Source organism: Triticum aestivum, chromosome 3A (genome assembly GCF_018294505.1).
Source record: "Triticum aestivum cultivar Chinese Spring chromosome 3A, IWGSC CS RefSeq v2.1, whole genome shotgun sequence".
Lineage (NCBI taxonomy): Eukaryota > Viridiplantae > Streptophyta > Magnoliopsida > Poales > Poaceae > Triticum > Triticum aestivum.
The window spans coordinates 60,736,578-60,762,952 of NC_057800.1; the positions used below are offsets into that span (position 1 = coordinate 60,736,578).

The following is a 26,375-nucleotide window of genomic DNA, read 5'->3' on the forward strand; positions in this document are numbered from 1 at the left end:
ATAAAGTTATTATTTATTTCCTCATATCATGATAAAAATGTTTATTATTCATGCTAGAATTGTATTAACTGAAAACATAATACATGTGTGAATACATAGACAAACATAGTGTCACTAGTATGCCTCTACTTGACTAGCTCGTTGATCAAAGATGGTTGAGTTTCCTAGCCATAGACATGAGTTGTCATTTGATTAATGGGATCACATCATTAGTAGAATGGTGTGATTGACTTGACCCATTTTGTTAGCTTAGCACTTGATCGTTTTAGTTTACTTCTATTGCTTTCTTCATGACTTATACATGTTCCTATGACTATGAGATTATGAAACTACCGATTACCGGAGGAACACTTTGTGTGCTACCAAACGTCACAATGTAAATGGGTAATTATAAAGGTGCTCTACAGGTGTCTCCAATGGTACTTGTTGAGTTGGCATAGATCAAGAATAGGATTTGTCACTCCGATTGTCGGAGAGGTATCTCTGGGCCCTCTCGGTAATGCACATCACTATAAGCCTTGCAAGCAATGCAACTAATGATCTAGTTGCAGGATGATGCATTAAAGAACGAGTAAAGAGACTTGCCGGTAACGAGATTGAGCTAGGTATTGAGATACCGATGATCGAATCTCGGGCAAGTAACATACCGATGACAAAGGGAACAACATATGTTGTTATGTGGTTTGACCGATAAAGATCTTTGTAGAATATGTAGGAACCAATATGAGCATCCAGGTTCTGCTATTGGTTATTGACTGGATACGTGTCTCGATCATGTCTACATAGTTCTCGAACCCGTAGGGTCCGCACGCTTAAAGTTCTGTGACGATCGGTATTATGAGTTTATATGTTTTGATGTACTGAAGGTATTTCGGAGTCTCGGATATGATCACAGACATGACGATGAGTCTCGAAATGGTCGAGACATAAAGATTGATATATTGGAAGCCTACATTTGGACATCGGAAGAGTTCCGGGTGAAATCGGGATTTTACCGGAGGGCCGAAGGGGTTACTGTTTAGTAGCAAACTAATATGATAGTAGTGGTAACGGTGGAAAAAGGTAACAGTAGCAAAAGTAATTTTTTTGGTATTCTGTAGTGATGATAGCAATAGCAACGGAAAAGTAAATAAGCGAAGAACAATATATGGAAAGCTCGTAGGCAATGGATCGGTGATGGAGAATTATGCCGGATGCGGTTCATCATGTAACAGTCATAACCTAGGGTGACACAGAACTAGCTCCAGTTCATCAATGTAATGTAGGCATGTATTCCGAATATAGTCATACGTGCTTATGGAAAATAACTTGCATGCCATATTTTGTCCTACCCCCCCCCCCCCCGTGGCAGCGGGGTCCTTACAGAAACTAAGGGATATTAAGGCCTCCTTTTAATAGAGTACCGGAACAAAGCATTAACACATAGTGAATACATGAACTCCTCAAACTACGGTCATCACCAGTAAGTATCCCGATTATTGTCACTTCGGGGTTAACGGATCATAACACATAATAGGTGACTATAGACTTGCAAGATAGGATCTAGAACTCTCATATATTGATGAAAATATAATAGGTTCAGATCTGAAATCATGGCACTCGGGCCCTAGTGACAAGCATTAAGCATAGCAAAGTCATAGCAACATCAATCTCAGAACATAGTGGATACTAGGGATCAAACCCTAACAAAACTAACTCGATTACATGATAGATCCCATCCAACCCATCACCGTCCAGCAAGCCTACGATGGAATTACTCACGCGCGGTGAGCATCATGAAATTGGTGATGGAGGATGGTTGATGATGACGACGGCGACGGATTCCCCTCTCTGGAGCCCCAAACGGACTCCAGATCAGCCCTCCCGAGAGGTTTTAGGGCTTGGCGGCGGCTCTGCATTGTAAAACACGATGATTTCTTCTCCCTGATTTTTTCTCTCCGTGAAACACAATATATAGAGTTGGAGTTGGAGTCGGAGGAGCTCCAGGGGGCCCACGAGGTAGGGGCGCGCCCCCACCTTCGTGGACAGGTGGTGGGCCCCCTGGCCTTCATCTTTTGCAGGTATTTTTTATATTTTCCAAAAAGTTTCTCCATGAAGTTTCAGGTCATTCCGAGAACTTTTGTTTCTGCACATAAATAACACCATAGTAATTCTGCTGAAAACAACGCCAGTTCGGGTTAGTTCCATTCAAATCATGCAAGTTAGAGTCCAAAACAAGGGCAAAAGTGTTTGGAAAAGTAGATACGACGAAGACGTATCAACTCCCCCAAGCTTAAACCTTTGCTTGTCCTCAAGCAATTCAGTTGATAAACTGAAAGTGATAAAGAAAAACTTTTACAAACTCGGTTTGCTCTTGTTGTTGTAAATATGTAAAGCCAGCATTCAAGTTTTCAGCAAAGATTATAACTAACCACATTCACAATAACGCTTAGGTCTCAAGTTTACTCATATCAATGGCATAATCAACTAGCGAGCAATAATAATAAATCTCGGATGACAACACTTTCTCAAAACAATCATAATATGATATAACAAGATGGTATCTCGCTAGCCCTTTCTGAGACCGCAAAACATAAATGCAGAGCACCTTTAAAGATCAAGGACTGACTAGACATTGTAATTCATGGTAAAAGAGATCTAGTCAAGTCATACCCAATGTAAACTAACAATAATGAATGCAAATGACAGCGGTGCTCTCCAGCTGGTGCTTTTTAATAAGAGGATGATGACTCAACATAAAAGTAAATAAAGAGGCCCTTCGCAGAGGGAAGTAGGGATTTGTAGAGGTGCCAGAGCTCGGTTTTGAAATAGAGATGAATAATATTTTGAGTGGTATACTTTCATTGTGAACATAACAACCAAGAGATGGCGATATCTTCCATGCTACATACATTATAGGCAGTTCCCAAACAGAATGGTAAAGTTTATACTCCCCCTTCCACCAACAAGCATCAATCCATGGCTTGCTCGAAACAACGAGTGCCTCCAACTAACAAGAGTCCCAGGGGGAGTTTTGTTTGCAATTATTTTGATTTGATTTGCATAAAGCATGGGACTGGGCATCCCGGTGACCAGCCACTTTCTCATGAGTGAGGAGCGGAGTCCACTCCTCTTGAGAATAACCCGCCTAACATGGAAGATACGGACAGCCCTAGTTGATACATCAGCTATTCGAGCATACAAAACAGGATATTTATTTGAAGGTTTAGAGTTTGGCACATACAAATTTACTTGGAACGGCCGGCAGATACCGTATATAGGTAGGTATGGTGGACTCGTATGGAATAACTTTGGGGTTTATGGAGTTGGATGCACAAGCAGTATTCTCGCTTAGGACAGGTGAAGGCTAGCAAAAGACTGGGAAGCGACCAGCTAGAGAGCGACAACAGTCATGAACATGCATTAAAATTAATCAACACCGAATGCAAACATGAGTAGGATATAATCCACCATGAACATACATATCGTGAAAGCTATGTTGATTTTGTTTCAACTACATGCGTGAACATGCGCCAAGTCAAGTCACTTAAATCATTCAGAGGAGGATACCACCCTATCATACCACATCACAACCATTTTAATAGCATGTTGGCACGCAAGGTAAACCATTATAACTCATAGCTAATCAAGCATGGCACAAGAAACTATGATCTCTAGTTGTCATTGCAAACATGTTTATTCATAATAGGCTGAATCAGGAATGATGAACTAATCATATTTACAAAAACAAAAGAGGTCGAGTTCATACCAGCTTTTCTCATCTCAGTCAGTCCATCATATATCGTCATAATTGCCTTTCACTTGCATGACCGAACGATGTGAATAATAATAATAGTGCACGTGCATTGGACTAAGCTGGAATCTGCAAGCATTCAATAAACAGGAGAAGACAAGGCAATATGGGCTCTTTTGTCAGATCAACAATAATGCATATAAGAGCCACCTCAACAATTTAATTATGGTCTTCTCCTATCGACCCCCAAAGAAAAGAAAAGAAATAAAACTATTTACACGGGAGAGCTCCCAACAAGTAAAAGAAGAACAGGAAATCTTTTTGGGTTTTCTTTTTAATTACTACTACAAGCATGAAAAGTAAACTAATTAAAAGCTACAACTAATTTTTTTGGTTTTTCTTAAATTTTATTAAACACACAAGAAGAAAGCATAAAAAGGAAATAAACTAGCATGGATGATACAATGAAAAAGTATGAGCACCGACATCTAGCAATAAGTGTGTGAACATAAATGTAATGTCGGTGAGAAATACATACTCCCCCAAGCTTAGGCTTTTGGCCTAAGTTGGTCTATGGCCATGGCTGGCCTGGCGGATATCCATAATAGTAGTTGGGGTCGTACTGCGATGCAGCGGCTATCGCCTCCTGAGCTGCAGTGTGGCGACGAGCGGCCTCCTCTCTCCTCTCGTACTCATCTGCCTCCTCTTTGGTAATAACATATCTTCCTTTTGCCTGATGATCAAAGAAGGCAGGAGCAAGGAGAGTAATATGGACAGCACGGCGTCTGTCAAAGATTAGTCGATACTGGAGAGGTGATTCATTCCTCTCGACAAACTGGTGGTGAACCATAGCGTTAAAGTCTAGGTAAGCAGGGGGTAATTCAATATCATCTTCGCGTATGGCTATACCAAGAAAATTAGCTATGCGGGTCGCATAAATTCCCCCAAAGAAATCTCCATTAAATCTATTAAGATGCAACCTACGTGCAACAATGGCTCCCAAGTTATAAGATTTATCTCCTAACACAACACTCATAAGAATACTGAGGTCAGGGACACACATGTGACATGCCTCATCTTTACCATTTATGCATCTACCTATGAAGAGAGCAAAATAATGTATAGCAGGAAAATGAATGCTCCCTATGGTAGCTTGTGTTATATCTCTGGATTCCCCCGTAGTTATATTGGCAAGAAAATCTCTAAATTCAGATTTGCGAGGGTCCCTGATACTACCCCATTGTGGAAGTTTGCAAGCAGTGGTAAAATCCACTAAGTCCATAGTGTAAGAATTTTCATAAAGATCAAACATGATAGTTGGAGAATTACGTGAAGATGAAAATTCAAACCTCCTCACAAAGGAACTAGTGAGATAGGGATACTAGCTGCACTTCTCTTCCTCGAAGCTCACAAGATCAGCGTTATGCAAATACGCGGTAAATTCTTCCTTAATTCTCGCTCGATCCATAAAGTTCTCAGAAGGCCATTCACAAGGACGCACTAGAGCGTCTCTTGGTGGATCTTCATCAGCATCACGCATTGCAAGCCTGGGTCATTGCTTCCTTGAAGAACCTCCTTGGAACATTTTCCTAAGCATATTTCTTCCTCTGAAAAATTCTGAATTTTTTTAGTAACTTCAAAATAAAAGTAAACCAAACTCAATAATATTGATAGCAACTACTCATACAAGTGCCTAGAGCCTATATCATGCATCAAAACTACTTGGAACCATATAAATTTGACATGCAAGCTCAAGAACATGGTCACCTAGAAAGCATAAATTTGCAGTGAATAAAGCACTAGAACAAAAACTAATTTGACCAATGGAGGAGTCACATACCAAGGAACAATCTCCCCAAACTGTTTTATGAGAGGTGCTTTGAGCAAGGAGATCGAAAATGGCAGCAAAACGAGCTTGGACTCGGGTTTGAGCTGGTTGTTCATGTTTGTGGGAGAAAGAAGGAGTGTGTGGGTGAAAGGATAAGTGGAGGAGGGCCACCGTGGGCCCACGAGGCAGGGGGCGCCCAGGGGGGGGGGGGGGTAGGGCGCGCCCTCCACCCTCGTGGGCAGGTGGTTGACCCCCCTGCTGTGTTCTCAGTGCCAAATATTCTCAAATATTCCAGAAAAATCATATTTAAATTTCAGGGCATTTGGAGAACTTTTATTTTCGGGGTATTTTTATATTGCATGGATAATTCAGATAACAGACAGAAAATACTATTTTTATTTTATTTAATATAAATAACAGGAAGTAAAAGGAGGGTACAGCAGGTTCTGCCTTCTAGTTTCATCCATCTCATGATCATCAGAAGGAATCCACTAACAAGGTTGATCAAGTCTTGTTAACGAACTCATTCCGAATAACATGGAACCGGAGAAATTTCGAATAACACTATGTTACCTCAACAGGGATATGCACATCCCCAATAATAAGAATATCATATTTCTTCTTGACAGTAGGAAGAGGAAATTCAAAACCTCCAAATATAATCGATGGGATTTTTCCAATAGAGTTGATACTATGAACTTGAGGTTGTTTCCTTGGAAAGTGTACCGTATGGTCATTACCATTAACATGAAAAGTGACATTGCCTTTAGTGCAATCAATAACAGCCCCTGCAGTGTTCAAGAAAGGTCTTCCAAGAATAATAGACATACTATTGTCCTCAGGAATATCAAGAATAACAAAGTCCGTTAAAATAGTAATGTTTGCAACTACAGCAGGCACATCCTCACAAATACCGACAGGTATAGCAGTTGATTTATCAGCCATTTGCAAAGATATTTCAGTAGGTGTCAAGTTATTCAAATCAAGTCTACGATATAAAGAGAGAGGCATAACACTAACACCGACTCCAAGATCACATAAAGCAGTTTTAACATAGTTTCTTTTAATGGAGCATGGTATAGTGGGTACTGTCGTGGGTCTAAGACTGACAGTAGAATGGGGGTAGGTATGAGGAGGCAAGATCCTAGCTATGGAGTAGTTGTACACACGAGTTTTACGAGTTCAGGCCCTTCTCGGAGGAAGTAACAGCCCTACGTCTTGGTGCCCTGAGGCGGTCGACTGGATTATATGTGTGTGTGTGAGTTTACAAAAGTGCGAACCCTTGTCCCAGAGGAGGGGGGTGGCTTATATAGAGTGCGCGAGGACCCCAGCTCCCCTCCGTTACACAGGGTTCAATGTTCATAAAGGAGGGGCGTTACTGGTAACGTCTGCAGTGAAGTGTTATAAATGCCCATAAAGCTATGGCTTAAGTCTTGACCGTTGCAGAGTGGAGAGTTTCTCATCTTCTGGTGGTCGGGTGTCTTCAAGGTGGTCGAGTGAGCACATCTTCATGGTCGAGTGGACGATGGTTTCTCTTCGACTGCCTCCGATTCTTTGTAGAGATGTCCTTGGGAAGGGTATGTCGGAGAGGTCCATGACCCTACCCTAGGTACATAGCTTCATCATTAGCCCCCGAATGGATCAGGGTTTGAGTGGGGAAGGAGTTGGGAACACTTCTGACCCATTCTTTGTGTTATGAGTATATCCTGTTCTGGAACAATGAGTTGAGGTGACGACGTCGACTCCTTTCTCAGTCGCCGTGGTCCATTCTTGGTTTTTGTCGAGTGAATTTTCACGGTAGAATTCCGAATGATGACGCGGAGGATGTTTGTCTTCAGTCTGACAGGTTGTCCTGCTCCCCGCGGATCTCGCGGGATTCGAACGCCAGACGGGCGGAACCGAGGTTATCGGGACGAATTAGGCATGTCTCCTCGATCCCCGCGCCACCTTTTTCGCCATGTACTACGCGCGCGACTGTTGTGGGATTTGTTTCGATCGCCTGGGTCCACCAGTCAGTCACTCGGGTGACGACTCTATAAAAGGCCCCGGACCAGGCCTCTGCCCCGCACGCTCCCATTCTCTCTTCTTCTTCTCCCAATCTCTCCGCCACGCTCGCTTCCGCCCTCGTCGCCGGACCTTTGCTCGAGCTTGACCCGTCGCCATGGGGAAAGAGAGAACGGTGGCGCTGGAACGTGAGAAGAAGGCGACCGCGAAGGCCAAGGGCAAGAGGACCAGCCGGGGCGGATCATCGTCGAGATCTGGCGTGCCGGCGGTCTGGATCCAGGGCGACTGGATCCGCTCCACAATCACCCAAGACGACCTCGATGCCCTGGTGGAGGGGGGACTGATCCCCCACAAGTCAGCACGGCTCCTGGGGAACGAAACTGAGCCGCAGCCAAGGGAGGGTGAGTGCGTTCTCCTCGCCACCCACGTAGATCGCGGATTCTCACTGCCTCCCCATCCTTTCTTCCGGGGTTTTTTGAACTTCTTTGGGGCTCAACTCCACCATTTCACTCCAAACACCATAGTCTATCTGGCGGCTTTCGTGTCGATGTGTGAAAACTTCTTGGGTTGTCGACCGCACTGGGGTCTTTTCAAACACATCTTCACCTACCGCTCCCAGTCGGTCAAAAAGGCCAAGTCGAGTGACGGGAAGACATAAGTGATCCAGATGTGCGGGGGTCTGGGGATCCAGATGAGGAGCAAGAGCACTTTCCCAGCCATGATTCTTCCCGACTCGGTTCGGGGCTGGCAGTCGACTTGGTTCTACTGCAAGGATCAGCCGATCCTGGGTCAGTCGACTGGACTTCCTCCCTTTTCCTTGGCTCGAGTGGAGAAGCCTGCCCCCCTGAAGGTAGTTCCATAAGAGAAGGCGCAGGTCAAGGTGCGGGTCAAGCAGGTCGTCTAGCTTGTCCGCGACGGAGTGACCGGGATGGATCTGCTGGAGGTCTTTCTCGGTCGATGCATCCAACCTCTTCAGGCGCATGATCATCCGATTTGGATGTACTCTGGGATCGAGGATTCCACTCGGATCCACCCGGAGGATGTCAGCGAGGATATCTTGGAGAAGTGGTTGAGGGGAATCACCGGCAACAAAGACAACCCCCGGGGGTCTAGGAGCGTGATCCCATTCGACAACTCGCACCAGCCGGAGCAGGTATATTTCTGTTTTATCAAGTATATTTCCGATTCACCATGTGATGTCTTGTTTGTGGTCGACTGAATTCCCTTTGATCGTTATCCTTTCAGGCCCTCAATGACATGTACTCAATGCCCAATGGAGTGCAAGACCAAGATGCTGAGGAAGAAGGGAGCGGGGGTGAGAGCGGTGAGGAGAATTCGGAAGCCGAGGAGGACGAGGAGAGCGATGAATCGACTGATGACGAAGAAGTTGACTCGCCTCCTCACAGGGAGAGGAGATCCATGCACGCTCATGACCCGGCAAGCGCTCCGGACTTGGTGGCCGCGCCGATTGGGCAGTCGTCGAAGCGCCCCAGGACGTCTTCCCCAACGCCGACTGAGAAGGCTCCAAAGCAATCCAAAATTGCGCCGCCTCCAGCGCCGAAAGCGCCAAAAGCCACCTCTTCCAAACTGCCAAAAGCTTTGCCCAGGATCAGAGTGACCGTTCCTACTATCTCCGGGTAACCATCTGACTTGTCTTTTTCGTCGAATCGATTAACCAGATGTAACCGATTGAATACGGGTCTTTGCAGTGCTGCTACGTCAGGAACTTCTTCTTTCCAGTACCGGGACGAGGAAATGGAAGATGCGGTAACCTCCAACCCAGGTATAAACTCTTGTGATTTTGTTCTTGATTCTTTGGTCGATTGCGTTCGAGTGGTTCACTTGGGGTCGAATGATCTGCCTTGCAGCTCCACCCAACATCATTGATCTTCCAAATGACGATGAAGATGTGGCCCTTAAGCCCAGAAAGAGCAAGAAGGTAGCAGCTGGTAGGGTGGCTCGGCAAGAACCAACTACAACATCTCCGTCCGTCAAGCTGAAGACGCGGGCAGGGCCTCTGTGACGTTCGCTGCACCCTTGTCGAGTGGGCATCCCGCACCGTCGACTACACCTGTGATTCCTTCAACTGTCCAACTCCACGCCACGGAGCTCCAAGCCACCGCACCTGGGTCGTCTGCACACTTTTTCACCAGCTACCCCGTCCCGAACAACCAGTCGGAAGCGGCTGCGGAAGCCATCCGACAGGCTGACATGATGATGGAACGGGTGAAGACGGTGGACGAGAACAGCTAGGCTACCTACGACGCCAGTGCCGCCCTTCGGGCCAATGTCCAGGTGAGTAGACTTTCTGACTATTTTTGTTCTCGAAAAATCTTCTTCTGCACAATCTCCTGTTGTTTGCGTCGAATTAGAGCACCCAGTGGGTGTTCTGTTGTTTTTGGTAGTTTCTCTCTTCCACTCGGTCTGGGCAGGTGGGATCAGAACCGGTGGGGGCACACTAAGTGCACCCAATGGGTGTAGTCCCCGAGACCACGGTCGACTGCTGGCAGTCGACTGGGGTCTGAGTTCTTCTTTCTTTTCTTTCTACTCCTTACACTCGACTCCGGCGGGCCGGTCGAGTAGGATCCGAACCGGTGGGGGCACGCCAAGTGCACCCACTGGGTGTAGTCCCCGAGACCGCGGTCGACTGCTGGCAGTCGACTAGGGTCTGAATAGCTTGTTGCCCCCCTTTTTTGACCTGGTCCGGGCGGACCGGACGAGTTGAGTCTTAGTCAGCAGGGACACGCCAAGTGCACCTGCTGGGTGTAGCCCCTGAGACCGCAGTCGACTGTGTGCAGTCGGCTGGGGTCTAAATGGACTTCTTTAGGTTTTATTCACTTGGAAGTGAACCACCTTTGATCCTATCAATTTATCTGTCTTTTGCCTTCTGCAGAAGTCTTGTACTCTTATTTCCAAGTTTGCTGAACTCGGGGAGAAGCAGAGGCAACTCAACTTAGACTTGGAATTGGCTCAGCAAAATCTAAAAGAAGCTCAAGACAAGGCCTCTGGTATGGAAGGTAACTGATTGTCGACTGACTTTCAATATATCTCTTTGATCTCTTCTTTGATTCGATTGCTTCTTTTGCAGAGAAAATGAAGTTGGCTCTGGAGAAGAAGGACTCGGACCTCACCGCCGCGTAAAAAGTAGCCCAAGACAAAACCGCTCTCGCGGACAAGAAGCTAGCTTCAATCGGAACGCTTGAAGGAGAGGTGAACAAACTGAAATCTTGTCTTAATGAAGCTAACCGCGAAGTGACCAGTCTGAAGAAGGACAAGGTCGTCCTAAATGAAAAGTTGGAGTCTGCAATCCGCAAGAGGAATGACACAGAAGCTTATCTAAGGACTCTCGCCAAGAAGCTTTATCTCGCGCTGGAAGGTATTTCCTTTAATCCGACTGTGTTGATGCTTGCGATCGGATCTTGCTCTGTCGATTGACTAACTTTTGGCTGCAGAACTCTGCCAAGACTTCGACGAAGAAACTAGAAGGGTCGAGACGGGTCTGGACCCTATCACTTCCCCAGTCTGCGACGAAACTACGATGAACGTGCTCCAACTGGAGTCCCGTATCGACAGCGCCACAAGCTACCTCGCACGCTTGAAGGAGGTTGTCTCTGGAATCGACTCATCGCTTTGGTCGGGGGCGACGCTTCAGAATGACTTGGAATCCTTGATGACTCGGCAGAACGAGATCCCTGACCGAGTGCAAGAATGGAAGAAATCCTCTGCCCGGTGCGGTGCTGACGTTGCGTTGTCCTTGGTGCGAGTCCATTGCAAGGAGGCTCATGAAGATCCACTACAAGAGATTAGGCCTACTGTGACGAGCCAAAATATGTCATCGAATTGCTAATAACGTCACAAATTACCCCTGGGTGACGTTTTATGGGCGTCACAAGCATCGTCACAGAATCCCCGTCACAGATTACTACTAGTGACGGCGCGCGCAAAATAATGTCACCGAATATGGGACCTTCGGTGACGTTTTCTAGAATGTCAACAACTTGCTATTTCTATGACAGGCAATTAATGTCACGTGTCAGGAGCAAATATGCCATATTATACCATATTCAGCAAATATGCCATATTATACCATATTCAGTGACGAGGCGGCAACACCCGCATATATATTCCCACTACTAGCATCACTACTTTCATTATTGATGAAGACGACATCATTAAATTTCAAATAATTTGCAATGAATTATCGAATCCACTATATTGCAAATGCATATCACACAAAGTATTTAATTCACATCACATCACATTATACAAATAAGTTAAGAGCCAAATTGTATTATAAATTGGAATTAAAGACAAATCATAGTATTATTTATTCCATCTGTCAGCCAAATCTTCTAAATAGAAATGACAATAAAAAATATCACAGACTCAAGTTTGACACAAGAATAAATAAGACGAAAAGTAATATTTAGATAACTAAAAGACCACTTATGTTGTCCTGATGATTGCAATGTATGATTAAATAACTATCTTTCTTTCACAAAATGATGGCCTTCATGCACCATCAGGTTGGACTGATTTGCTTGGTGAGTTGCTTGAGCCCTTAAAAGAAATCCAATCAGGTTATCCATCTCATGTTGCTTCTTTTGCCAGGCTTATTATTCTCTTGTTGGCTCCTCTTTACATCTCTTTAAATTCTCTATCTTGTGCTTCATGTCTCGCGGCTAAATCCTCCTGGTGCCTATAAATTGATGAAGCATAACAACGTGTTGCACCTTAATGAGATGAAAACATATAGATAACAAGGTATAAGAGTACCACTAAGAAACATACAATCTATCGAATTTTGAATCTGAGTACATTATTAACAAGATTTGCGGGTATGTGGATGGGTCAATAAAACATTAAGTTAGTTTAGCGGAACAAGAAGACACAAACTTGTATAAAAAATTGCCATTCAAAATATTTTACATGGATCACTGCTGCACTTATAACTAGTGTACCACTTACAGTTTAAGTAGCATCTGAATGACTAGTGAGGGCACTAGGGAAGGCAGATGGTAATGCACTATAGTGATCTGCTGAAGATATTTCATAGTTAGTTGCATAAGTATAGTTGTTTGACGCTTTGGTTACTACAGAAGTTTAGATCAGCACATCACAAAAAAAAGATCAGTAATGTACTACAAAATCACAGACCAAAACACAAAAATGTTTCTTTAGTAAGGAGTGACATCCGTTCATCCATTCAATATATTGAACAATCTCAAACGATGCAATATCCAAAGGTCATCACCCAACCATAGTAGGCAACCTTATTCTTATTAACTGTGTGTTTTCTCATCTCTGAATTGATTCAAATATGCTATGAATTTGGTAGATCATCACCATATGTACAACTAAGTGCCATAAGCAACTAGTACTAGTACTGTAAACTACACTATTTGAATCGGTTGTGTGCTTACACATCTTCTTCTGCAGCTACAGCTAATTGTGTACTCGCACTGCTGTTGTACGATGCTTCCTCAATCTAAATATAAGAAATAAAATAAGTTATGGGCAAAGGAAGTACACGATGAGCTTAATGTTAGGCATACACAACCAGGTAAGGAATTATCCAGTATTGCATTGTATGCAAATAGAAAGTGGAGAAGCAAGTAGTAAAAAGAACAAGCTTCAGACTGTACCAACATAGCAAGGCCGATAAGATTATCTTGATATTGCAAACCCAATCTGCTACCTACAGTAAGCAGTCGACTAATGCACCTACGTTTACGGAATAAAACAGAGAAGACAAAAAATATACTGACAAGTGTTCACATGGAGAAAAAATATTACAGAATAACAAAATCATTTTCTCTTTCACCGAGCAGTATTAGCCCATGATAGGAGCCCTCAACATATCTTTAGCTTGTTAACTTTTATCACAGAATATTAATTTATTGTCCATAACTACTAATAGAAGGCAATTCCTAGTACAGTTTCATTGTTAAATGTTAATACTCTGAACGTAGAGTCTAGTCACATATTAAATGTTCTGGAGACTGCATGATCTTGCAGCTTAAAGGGGAAACGTGAGTTGAAATTATTCATTGTAGAAATTTAGAGACAGGGAGGAACATATACGTATAAACCATACCTTTGAGAAGAGCAAAGGGCATTGATCTTACTCCTTATCTAGATGAACTGCAACTAGGAAAAGGAGATCTTAAATAGGTGGTTAGAAGAATCAAATTACAGATCACAAATCTTACATCCGGAAATTATGGAAGAAATAAGGAAGCAGCAAAATATACCCTCGAATAGTTGGAAGGGGACCAGATCTAATGGTATTGCAGGCAGCGGGGTTCCTTGCATAGTTTCTCACCCATCCCCTAGCCTCACTGCATCATCGGGTTGCCTCTTCCAAACCTGTTGTCTCCAGCCGCCGCCATCTTGTTGGTCACTGGACGAAACCAAACTTCTAAATCAGCATCTAATATCAAGTAGTGGGTGATGGAGGGGTGGCGAGGCAACGTCCAGATCTTGGTAAAGCACGAGGTGAGAAAGGAAGCTGGGGAAGGCGCTGGAGTGGGCGATGGTGAGGATGAGGCGAGCGGCGCTGGCGACTTCGATGTCGCGGGTTGGCGGATCCGATCTTGGCCGGCGAGGCGTGGCGGCCGTTCGTTGTGGAGAGCGAGCGCGGCGGCCGGGGCTTGATGAGAGGGCGGGCGAGCAGCTGTCATTGGAGAAGGATTACGCGGCTGGTGCCGCAGGGTGCGACGGCGGCGTGATCCTCAAATCTCGCCGCTGGATGCAGTCGTGGGGAAGAGGGGGTGGACATGGGGATAGAAATTGGAGGGAGTTGGTTCCGCGCGGCCGAAAAAACAAGGGCGTAATTAATTGGATGCAGCAAAATTTTAGAAAAGTGGAGCGAAAAGTGTTTTTTAGTGGAAAGGGAATGGTTTATTTTCGAGTTAAATGCAGCAGTATGTAAATGAGATGGCAAATGATTTAAACAGTGGTGTAACTCGTACAAAAACATTATGATGTGGTTTGTTCCATGTTTTTTTGGAAGAACTCTACCTAAATATATGTGGAAAGTTGTACATAGCGACCTTATAATTATGAAAAAAAACAAAATAAGTACTTCAAAGTGGCAACAGGGACTGATTGTTTTCAAATAGTAATGTTAGAAGAGTCTGTACTCAAAGATGTGAACTTATAGAGTCATTTGTATGACACGGATATAGGCCAATGCTGAAATATATGAGATAAATGGCCTGAAATTCATCAAATCTGAAATTTTGAGATAAAACGAAACAACTAATGAGCCATATGCATCATCTCACAAACATCCATACCAAAAAAATAATCCACTCTTATTTCCATTTTCTTGAGATAGAACGAAACAACTATAGCGCCATGGGCACCAGTTCACGAAAACACAAAATAACTTTCTTCCCGGCCACTGTTTACTTCCATTAGACAGAATAAAATAAGTTAAGTGTTCAAAAACATATGAAGAAACTAGGGCAAGTCCCATTACAGACACCATCACATGGGTCCTACCACTCAATAACTCGTGATGCGGTTCGGGTAGGCCCCACTGCTAGACATTACATGACGAAATAAAGAACGGCACACATTCGTTAATATTCGTGACTCTCGTAGACCCATCATGAAAATCATTGAACCATCACAGAAATTGGTAGCCAGGTGAGGCTCAACGGCTGCGTGATTCAGTGACATTAAGCGTCACCAATTTGCTGTAATAAGTGACGCCACTTACAAAATGTCACATATTAGGAATTTCTGTGATGTTCTCAACCATCGTCATCAGGATTCCACTCGGATCCACCCGGAGGATGTCAGCGAGGATATCTTGGAGAAGTGGTTGAGGGGAATCACCGGCAACAAAGACAACCCCCGGGGGTCTAGGAGCGTGATCCCATTCGACAACTCGCACCAGCCGGAGCAGGTATATTTCTGTTTTATCAAGTATCTTTCCGATTCACCGTGTGATGTCTTGTTTGTGGTCGACTGAATTTCCTTTGATCGTTATCTTTTCAGGCCCTCATCGACATGTACTCAATGCCCAACGGAGTGCAAGACCAAGACGCTGAGGAAGAAAGGAGCGGGGGCGAGAGCGGCGAGGAGAATTCGGAAGCCGAGGAGGACGAGGAGAGCGATGAATCGACTGATGACGAAGAAGTCGACTCGCCTCCTCACAGGGAGAGGAGATCCATGCACGCTCACGACCCGGCAAGCGCTCCGAACTTGGTGGCCGCGCCGATTGGGCAGTCGTCGAAGCGCCCCAGGACGTCTTCCCCAACGCCGACTGAGAAGGCTCCAAAGCAATCCAAAATTACGCCGCCTCCAGCGCCGAAAGCGCCGAAAGCCACGTCTTCCAAACTGCCAAAAGCTTTGCCCAGGATCAAAGTGACCGTTCCTACTATCTCCGGGTAACCATCTGACTTGTCTTTTTCGTCGACTCGATTAACCAGATGTAACCGATTGAATACGGGTCTTTGCAGTGCTGCTACGTCAGGAACTTCTTCTTTCCAGTACCGGGACGAGGAAATGGAAGATGCAGTAACCTCCAACCCAGGTATAAACTCTTGTGATTTTGTTCTTGATTCTTTGGTCAACTGCGTTCGAGTGGTTCACTTGGGGTCGAATGATCTGCCTTGCAGCTCCACCCAACATCATTGATCTTCCAGATGACGATGAAGATGTGGCTCTTAAGCCCAAAAAGAGCAAGAAGGTAGCAGCTGGCAGGGTGGCTCGGCAAGAACCAACTACAACACCTCTCGTCCGTCAAGCTGAAGACGCGGGCAGGGCCTCTGTGACGTTCGCTGCACCCTTACGAGTGGGCATCCCGCACCGTCGACTGCACCTGTGATTCCTTCAACTGTCCAACTCCACGCCACGGAGCTCCAAGCCACCGCACCTGGGTCATCTGCACACTTTTTCACCAGCTACCCCGTCCCGGACCACCAGTCGGAAGCGGCTGCGGAAGCCATCCGACAGGCTGACATGATGATGGAACGGGTGAAGACGGTGCACGAGAACAACCAGGCTGCCTACGACGCCAGTGCCGCCCTTCGGGCCAATGTCCAGGTGAGTAGACTTTCTGACTATTTTTGTTCTCGAAAAATCTTCTTCTGCACAATCTCCTGTTGTTTGCATTGAATTAGAGCACCTAGTGAGTGTTCTGTTGTTTTTGGTAGTTTCGCTCTTCCACTTGGTCTGGGCAGGTGGGATCAGAACCGGTGGGGGCACACTAAGTGCACCCACTGGTGTAGTCCCTGAGACTACGGTCGACTGCTGGCAGTCGACTGGGGTCTGAGTTCTTCTTTCTTTTCTTTCTACTCCTTACACTCGACTCCGGCGGGCCGGTCGAGTAGGATCCGAACCGGTGGGGGCACGCCAAGTGCACCCACTGGGTGTAGTCCCCGAGACCGCGGTCGACTGCTGGCAGTCGACTAGGGTCTGAACAGCTTGTTGCCCCCTTTTTTGACCTGGTCCGGGCGGACCGGACGAGTTGAGTCTTAGTCAGCGGGGGCACGCCAAGTGCACCCGCTGCGTGTAGCCCCTGAGACCGTAGTTGACTGTGTGCAGTCGGCTGGGGTCTAAATGGACTTCTTTAGGTTTTATTCACTCGGAAGTGAACCGCCTTTGATCCTATCAATTGATCTGTCTTTTGCCTTCTGCAGAAGTCTTGTACTCTTATTCCAAGTTTGCTGAACTCGAGGAGAAGCAGAGGCAACTCAACTTAGACTTGGAATTGGCTCAGCAAAATCTGAAAAAAGCTCAAGACAAGGCCGCTGGTATGGAAGGTAACTGATTGTCGACTGACTTTCAATATATCTCTTTGATCTCTTCTTTGATTCGATTGCTTCTTTTGCAGAGAAAATGAAGTTGGATCTGGAGAAGAAGGACTCGGACCTTGCCGCCGCGCAAAAAGTAGCCCAAGACAAAACCGCTCTCGCAGACAAGAAGCTTGCTTCAATCGGAACGCTTGAAAGAGAGGTGAACAAACTGAAATCTTGTCTTAATGAAGCTAACCGCGAAGTGACCAGTCTGAAGAAGGACAAGGTCGTCCTGAATGAAAAGTTGGAGTCTGCAATCCGCAAGAGGAATGACACAGAAGCTTATCTGAGGACTCTCGCCAAGAAGCTTTATCTCGCGCTAGAAGGTATTTCCTTTAATCCGACTGTGTTGATGCTTGCGATCGGATCTTGCTCGGTCGATTGACTAACTTTTGGCTGCAGAACTCTGCCAAGACTTCGACGAAGAAACTGGAAGGGTCGAGACGGGTCTGGACCCTATCGCTTCCCCAGTCTGCGACAAAACTACGATGAACGTGCTCCGACTAGAGTCCCGTATCGACAGCGCCACAAGCTACCTCGCATGCCTGAAGGAGGTTGTCTCTCGAATTGACTCATCGCTTTGGCCGGGGGCGACGCTTCAGAATGACCTAGAATCCTTGATGACTCGGCAGAACGAGATCCCTGACCGAGTGCAAGAATGGAAGAAATCATGTGCCCGGTGCGGTGCTGACGTTGCGCTGTCCTTGGTGCGAGTCCATTGCAAGGAGGCTCGTGAAGATAAGCTGGCTGCGATCAAAGTCGCTAATACCAAAAAGCACGAGTTCCAGTCCTTCATGGAGACTTTCATCGCTGCCGCCACTCGGATTGCTGATGGGATCGACCTGGAATCATTTGTGGAGCCTGCCAGCCCTCCTCTGGTCGAGTGAACAAACTCATGAAACCTGAATAAGCTTTAAATTTGCCTCGGAATGCCGAGTGATTGCTGTAACCGTTGAACTCCTTCGGGCTTGATGCCCGAGTACTTTTGATTTGCTGCTCGAAACCTTTAGGATTCATCTGAATTTGTTTTATTTCTGAATGTGCTTGTGTTTGTCCTCGAATGGACTTTGCCAACTGCTTTGAATAGCCTTTGCGCTGGAGACGCAGCTCTGAGGTGGCGGCTCCAATCGACCTGCGCTTTGTCGTCCTTGCGGATAGGGATGGAGCGGGTGTCATACTTGCGCCGTAGCTCCGAAGGAGAAGGTTGCAGTCGACCTGCACCTCGTTGTCCTTGCGGATAGGGATGGACCGGACGTTGTATTTGTGCCGCAGCTCCGAAGGAGAAGGTTGCAGTCGACCTGCACCTCGTCGTCCTTGCGAGTAGGGATGGACCGGACGTTGTATTTGTGTCGCAGCTCCAAAGGAGAAGGTTGCAGTCGACCTGCACCTCGTCGTCCTTGCAGATAGGGATATGTTTCAAACTTAGGCGAGTACTGGACTGCAGCTAAGCCCCCCGAGTGGGAGGATTGCTCTCCACTTGGTAGGATTTTTTCGAACTTAGGCGAGTGTTGGACTGCAGCTAAGTCTCCTAGTGAGAGAACTTAGGCGAGTACTGGACTGCAGCTAAGTCTCCTAGTGAGAGACCTTAGGCGAGAGCTGGACTGCAGCTAAGCCCCCGAGTGGGAGGATTGCTCTCCACCCGATAGGATTTTTTCAAACTTAAGCGAGTACTGGACTGCAGCTAAGTCTCCTAGTGGGAAAACTTAGGCGAGTGCTGGACTGCAGCTAAGCCCCCGAGTGGGAGGGTTGCTCTCCACTCGGTAGGATTTTTTCAAACTTAGGCAAGTACTGGACTGCAACTAAGTCTCCTAGTGGGAGAACTTAGGAGAGTGCTGGACTACAGCTAAGCCCCCGAGTGGGAGGGTCGCTCTCCACTCGGTAGGATTTTTTCAAAGATAGGCGAGTACTGGACTGCAGCTAAGCCCCCGAGTGAGAGGGTTGCTCTCCACTCGGTAGGATTTTTTCAAACTTAGGCAAGTACTGGACTGCAGCTAAGTTTCCTAGTGGGAGAACTTAGGCGAGTGCTGGACTGGAGCTAAGCTCCCGAGTGGGAGGGTTGCTCTCCACTCGGTAGGATTTTTTTCAAACTTAGGCGAGTACTAGACTGCAACTAAGTCTCCTAGTGGGAGAACTTAGGCGAGTGCTGGACTGCAGCTAAGCCCCCGAGTGGGAGGGTTGCTCTCCACTCGGTAGGATTTTTTCAAACTTAGGCGAGTACTGGACTGCAGCTAAGTCTCCTAGTGGGAGAACTTAGGCGAGTGCTGGACTACAGCTAAGCCCCCGAGTGGGAGGGTTGCTCTCCACTCGGTAGGATTTTTTCAAACTTAGGCGAGTACTGTACTACAGCTAAGTCTCCTAGTGGGAGAACTTAGGCGAGTGCTGGACTACAGCTAAGCCCCCGAGTGGGAGGGTTGCTCTCCACTCGGTAGGATTTTTCCAAACTTAGGCGAGTACTGGACTGTAGCTAAGTCTCCTAGTGGGAGAAGTTAGGCGAGTGCTCGACTGCAGCTAAGCCCCCGAGTGGGAGGGTTGCTCTCCACTCGGTAGGATTTTTTCAAACTTAGGCGAGTACTGGACTGTGGCTAACTCTCCTAGTGGGAGAACTTAGGTGAGTGCTGGACTGCAGCTAAGCCCCCGAGTGGGAGGGTTGCTCTCCACTCGGTAGGATTTTTTCAAACTTAGGCGAGTACTAGACTGCAGCTAAGTCTCCTAGTGGGAGAACTTAGGCGAGTGCTGGACTGCAGCTAAGCACCCGAGTGGGAGGGTTGCTCTCCACTCGGTAGGATTTTTTCAAACTTAGGCGAGTACTGGACTGCAGCTAAGTCTCCTAGTGGGAGGACTTAGGCGAGTGCTGGACTGCAGCTAAGCCCCCGAGTGGGAGGGTTGCTGTCCACTCGGTAGGATTTTTTCAAACTTAGGCGAGTACTGTACTGCAGCTAAGTCTCCTAGTGGGAGAACTTAGGCGAGTGCTGGACTGCAGCTAAGCCCCCGAGTGGGAGGGTTGCTCTCCACTCGGTAGGATTTTCCCAAACTTAGGCGAGTACTGGACTATAGCTAAGTCTCCTAGTGGGAGAAGTTAGGCGAGTGCTGGACTACAGCTAAGCCCCCGAGTGGGAGGGTTGCTCTCCACTCGGTAGGATTTTTTCAAACTTAGGCGAGTACTGGACTGCGGCGAACTCTCCTAGTGGGAAATCTTAGGCGAGTGCTGGACTGCAGCTAAGCCCCCGAGTGGGAGGGTTGCTCTCCACTCGGTAGGATTTTTTCAAACTTAGGCGAGTACTGGACTGCAGCTAAGTCTCCTAGTGGGAGAACTTAGGCGAGTGCTGGACTGCAGCTAAGCCCCCGAGTGGGAGGGTTGCTCTCCACTCGGTAGGATTTTTTCAAACTTAGGCGAGTACTGGACTGCAGCTAAGTCTCCTAGTGGGAGAACTTAGGAGAGTGCTGGACTGCAGCTAAGCCCCGAGTGGGAGGGTCGCTCTCCACTCGGTAGGATTTTTTCAAACATAGGCGAGTACTGGACTGCAGCTAAGCCCCCGAGTGAGAGGGTTGCTCTCCACTCGGTAGGATTTTTTCAAACTTAGGCAAGTACTGGACTGCAGCTAAGTCTCCTAGTGGGAGAACTTAGGCGAGTGCTGGACTGCAGCTAAGCCCCCGAGTGGGAGGGTTGCTCTCCACTCGGTTGGATTTTTTCAAACTTAGGCGAGTACTAGACTGCAGCTAAGTCTCCTAGTGGGAGAACTTAGGCGAGTGCTGGACTGCAGCTAAGCCACCGAGTGGGAGGGTTGCTCTCCACTCGGTAGGATTTTTTCAAATTTAGGCGAGTACTGGACTGCAGCTAAGTCTCCTAGTGGGAGAACTTAGGAGAGTGCTGGACTGCACCTAAGCCCCCGAGTGGGAGGGTCGCTCTCCACTCGGTAGGATTTTTTCAAACATAGGCGAGTACTGGACTGCAGCTAAGCCCCCGAGTGAGAGGGTTGCTCTCCACTCGGTAGGATTTTTTAAAACTTAGGCAAGTACTGGACTTTAGCTAAGTCTCCTAGTGGGAGAACTTAGGCGAGTGCTGGACTGCAGCTAAGCCCCCGAGTGGGAGGGTTGCTCTCCACTCGGTTGGATTTTCTCAAACTTAGGCGAGTACTAGACTGCAGCTAAGTCTCCTAGTGGGAGAACTTAGGCGAGTGCTGGACTTCAGCTAAGCCACCTAGTGGGAGGGTTGCTCTCCACTCGGTAGGATTTTTTCAAATTTAGGCGAGTACTGGACTGCAGCTAAGTCTCCTAGTGGGAGAACTTAGGCAAGTGCTGGACTGCAGCTAAGCCCCCGAGTGGGAGGGTTGCTCTCCACTCGGTAGGATTTTTTCAAACTTAGGTGAGTACTGGACTGCAACTAAGTCTCCTAGTGGGAGAACTTAGGCGAGTGGTGGACTGCAGCTAAGCCCCCGAGTGGGAGGGTTGCTCTCCACTCGGTAGGATTTTTTCAAACTTAGGCGAGTACTGGACTGCAGCTAAGTCTCCTAGTGGGAGAAGTTAGGCGAGTGCTGGACTGCAGCTAAGCCCACAAGTGGGAGGGTTGCTCTCCACTCGGTAGGATTTTTTCAAACTTAGGCAAGTACTGGACTGCGGCTAAGTCTCCTAGTGGGAGAACTTAGGCGAGTGCTGGACTGCAGCTGAGCCCACGAGTGGGAGGGTTGCTCTCCACTCGGTAGGATTTTTTCAAACTTAGGCGAGTACTAGACTGCAGCTAAGTCTCCTAGTGGGAGAACTTAGGCGAGTGCTGGACTGCAGCTAAGCCCCCGAGTGGGAGGGTTGCTCTCCACTCGGTAGGATTTTTTCAAACTTAGGCGAGTACTGGACTGCAGCTAAGTCTCCTAGTGGGAGAACTTAGGCGAGTGCTGGACTGCAGCTAAGCCCCCGAGTGGGAGGGTTGCTCTCCACTCGGTAGGATTTTTTCAAACTTAGGCGAGTACTGTACTGCAGCTAAGTCTCCTAGTGGGAGAACTTAGGCGAGTGCTGGACTGCAGCTAAGCCCCGAGTGGGAGGGTTGCTCTCCACTCGGTAGGATTTTTCCAAACTTAGGCGAGTACTGGACTGTAGCTAAGTCTCCTAGTAGGAGAAGTTAGGTGAGTGCTGGACTGCAGCTAAGCCCCCGAGTGGGAGGGTTGCTCTCCACTCGGTAGGATTTTTTCAAACTTAGGGGAGTACTGGACTGCGGCGAACTCTCCTACTGGGAGAACTTAGGCGAGTGCTGGACTGCAGCTAAGCCCCCGAGTGGGAGGGTTGCTCTCCACTCGGTAGGATTTTTTCAAACTTAGGCGAGTACTGGACTGCAGCTAAGTCTCCTAGTGGGAGAACTTAGGCGAGTGCTGGACTGCAGCTAAGCCCCCGAGTGGGAGGGTTGCTCTCCACTCGGTAGAATTTTTTCAAACTTAGGCGAGTACTGGACTGCAGCTAAGTCTCCTAGTGGGAGAACTTAGGAGAGTGCTGGACTGCAGCTAAGCCCCCGAGTGGGAGGGTCGCTCTCCACTCGGTAGGATTTTTTCAAACATAGGCGAGTACTGGACTACAGCTAAGCCCCCGAGTGAGAGGGTTGCTCTCCACTCGATAGGATTTTTTCAAACTTAGGCAAGTACTGGACTGCAGCTAAGTCTCCTAGTGGGAGAACTTAGGCGAGTGCTGGACTGCAGCTAAGCCCCCGAGTGGGAGGGTTGCTCTCCACTCGGTTGGATTTTTTCAAACTTAGGCGAGTACTAGACTGCAGCTAGGTCTCCTAGTGGGAGAACTTAGGCGAGTGCTGGACTGCAGCTAAGCCACCGAGTGGGAGGGTTGCTCTCCACTCGGTAGGATTTTTTCAAACTTAGGCGAGTACTGGACTGCGGCTAAGTCTTCTAGTGGGAGAACTTAGGCGAGTGCTGGACTGCAGCTAAGGCCCCGAGTGGGAGGGTTGCTCTCCACTCGGTAGGATTTTTTCAAACTTAGGTGAGTACTGGACTGCAACTAAGTCTCCTAGTGGGAGAACTTAGGCGAGTGGTGGACTGCAGCTAAGCCCCCGAGTGGGAGGGTTGCTCTCCACTCGGTAGGATTTTTTTCAAACTTAGGCGAGTACTGGACTGCAGCTAAGTCTCCTAGTGGGAGAAGTTAGGCGAGTGCTGGACTGCAGCTAAGCCCACGAGTGGGAGGGTTGCTCTCCACTCGGTAGGATTTTTTCAAACTTAGGCGAGTACTGGACTGCGGCTAAGTCTCCTAGTGGGAGAACTTAGGCGAGTGCTGGACTGCAGCTAAGCCCCCGAGTAGGAGGGTTGCTCTCCACTCGGTAGGATTTTTTCAAACTTAGGCGAGTACTGGACTGCAGCTAAGTCTCCTAGTGGGAGAACTTAGGCGAGTGCTGGACTGCAGCTAAGCCCTCGAGTGGGAGGGTTGCTCTCCACTCGGTAGGATTTTTTCAAACTTAGGCGAGTACTGGACTGCAGCTAAGTCTCCTAGTGGGAGAACTTAGGCGAGTGCTGGACTGCAGCTAAGCCCCCGAGTGGGAGGGTTGCTCTCCACTCGGTAGGATTTTCTTTCGAACTTAGGCAAAACGGATTCGCGACTAAGCCACCCACTGGGGGATTTCAGAAGTAAATAAGAACACAAAAATCGAATGATAGGACCATAAGCTCTTGTCTTTGATAAACAAATTACAAAAGGTGTTTCTTATTACATTTTATTCGACCGAGTGCTTAAGTATTAAAGGGGCGGAGCAGCTCCGCGTTCCAAGCCCGTGGCTCGTCTTTCTGATGCTCAATACTGTAAAGATGGTATGCTCCATTGTGAAGAACTTTGGTGACGATGAAGGGGCCTTCCCAAGTCGGGGCGAGCTTGTGTGGTTTCTGTTGGTCAACTCGAAGAACCAGATCTCCCTCTTGAAAGGCTCGACCCTTCACATTTTTGGCGTGGAATCGACGCAAATCTTGCTGGTAAATGGTCGACCGGATCAAGGCCATCTCTCTTTCCTCCTCCAAGAGATCTATTGAATCTTGCTGGGCCTGCTCTGCTTCCTCTTCGGAGAAGAGCTCGACTCGGGGTGCGTTGTGGAGCGGGTCACTTGGCAAAACTGCTTCGGCGCCGTAAACCAAAAAAGAAAGGAGTTCGTCCGGTCGACCGATTAGGAGTTATCCTCAAGCCCCACAGAAATGACAGAAGTTCATCAACCCAAGCGCCTGCTGCGTGTTTGAGATCACGCATCAGTCGGGGTTTCAATCCTTTGAGAATTAGGCCATTGGCTCTTTCTACTTGTCCGTTCGACTGCGGGTGAGCGACCGAAGCATAGTCGACTCGAGTGCCCTGAGAGGTGCAGAAAGCTTTGAATTCATCGGAGTCAAAGTTCGACCCGTTGTCCGTGATGATGCTGTGTGGGACTCCATATCTGAACGTCAATTCTCTGATAAAACTGACAGCAGTTCATTTGGTAAACTTGTATGAGCATCAAGGTTCTTGATAGGTTTAGCTTCGATCCATTTGGTAAACTTGTCGACTGCAATGAGCACATGAGTGAAGCCGCTCCTGCCGGTTCTCAGTGGTCCAACCATATCCAGTCCCCAAACAGCAAAGGGCCAGATGAGGGGGATGGTCTTCAGGGCAGACGCTGGCTTGTGAGACATGTCGGAGTAAAACTGGCAGCCTTCACATCTGTCGACTATATCTTTCGCCATTTCATTTGCTCGTGGCCAATAGAATCCAGCTCGGTATGCTTTAGCCACGATGGCCTGGGAGGACGCATGATGACCACAGGTCCCCGAGTGGATGTCATTGAGGATCATTCGACCTTCTTCTGGTGTTATGCATTTCTGACCGACTCCAGTCACGCTTTCCCTGAACAACTGCCCTCTTATCACAGTAAAGGACTTGGATCGACGGATGATCTGTCGAGCCTCTTCTTCATCCTCTGGGAGTTCTTTCCTGAGGATGTACGCAATGTAGGGCACCGTCCAGTCGGGAGTAATGGCCATAACCTCCATGATCAGGTCGACCACGACTGGGACCTCGACTTCAGTCGGATCTGTGGCGCTCTTAGGTTGCGGGGGCTCTTCAGTAAAAGGATCTTCCTAAACTGCCGGCGAGTGAATATGCTCCAAAAACACATTGCTGGGGATGGCTTCTCTCTTGGAACCTATCTTTGCCAAATCGCAGGCTGCTTGATTTTTCAGTCGGGTATGTGGTGGAGTTCTAACCCCTCAAACTTCTTCTCGAGCTTTCTCACTGTGTTGTAGTAACCAGTCATGGCTGGGCTTCTGACGTCCCACTCCTTCATCACTTGATTAACTACCAAATCTGAGTCGCCATAGACCATGAGGCGACGGACGCCGAGTGAAATGGCCATGCGCAAACCATACATGAGTGCTTCGTATTCTGCTTCGTTGTTGGAGGAATCAAAGTGAATCTGGAGGACATATCTGAGCCTGTCTCCTCGGGGGGATACCAGAACTACTCCAGCACCAGAATCGTTCAGCATCTTGGATCCTTCAAAGAACATGGTCCAGTGCTCAGAGTGAACTTGAGTCGGCAGTTGCTGTTCGATCCACTCGGCGAGGAAATCTGCTATTGCTTGGGACTTGATAGCTTTCTTTGCCTCAAACTTGATATCCAGGGGAAGGACTTCAACCGCCCATTTTGCCACTCGACCAGTTGCATCTCTGTTGTGCAAAATCTCTGACAATGGAGCATCGCTGACGACTGTAACAGAGTGATCTGAGAAATAGTGTGCAACCTTCTTCGTGGTCATGTAAATCCCATAGACAAGCTTCTGATAATGAGGATATCTCTGCTTTGACGGGGTCAGGACTTCAGAAATATAATAAACTGGGCGTTGAACCTTATAAGCTTTTCCTTCCTCTTCTCGTTCGACCGTAAGTACCATATTGACGACTTGTCCGGTGGCTGCTATATAAAGCAGTAGAGGCTCTTTGCTGATTGGAGCAGCAAGCACTGGCTGGGTGGAAAGCAGGGCTTTTAGCTCTGCGAACGCTGC

The 26,375-nt window shown here is 47.5% G+C and overlaps 1 long non-coding RNA gene across 2 annotated transcripts; it reads right to left on the bottom strand.

The window, feature by feature from the left end:
* Nucleotides 1–11,835: 11,835 nt before the first annotated feature.
* Nucleotides 11,836–14,376, bottom strand: LOC123057902 (uncharacterized). Of its 2 annotated transcripts, XR_006426999.1 has the most exons (4): nucleotides 13,820–14,376; nucleotides 13,663–13,709; nucleotides 12,989–13,053; nucleotides 11,836–12,264 (listed from the first exon to the last, which is right to left on the bottom strand). It is a non-coding gene; the product is annotated as an uncharacterized lncRNA (long non-coding RNA). The 2 variants fall into 2 exon arrangements; XR_006426998.1 differs by having other exon boundaries at nucleotides 13,663–14,376.
* Between the last annotated feature and the right edge of the window lie 11,999 nt (nucleotides 14,377–26,375).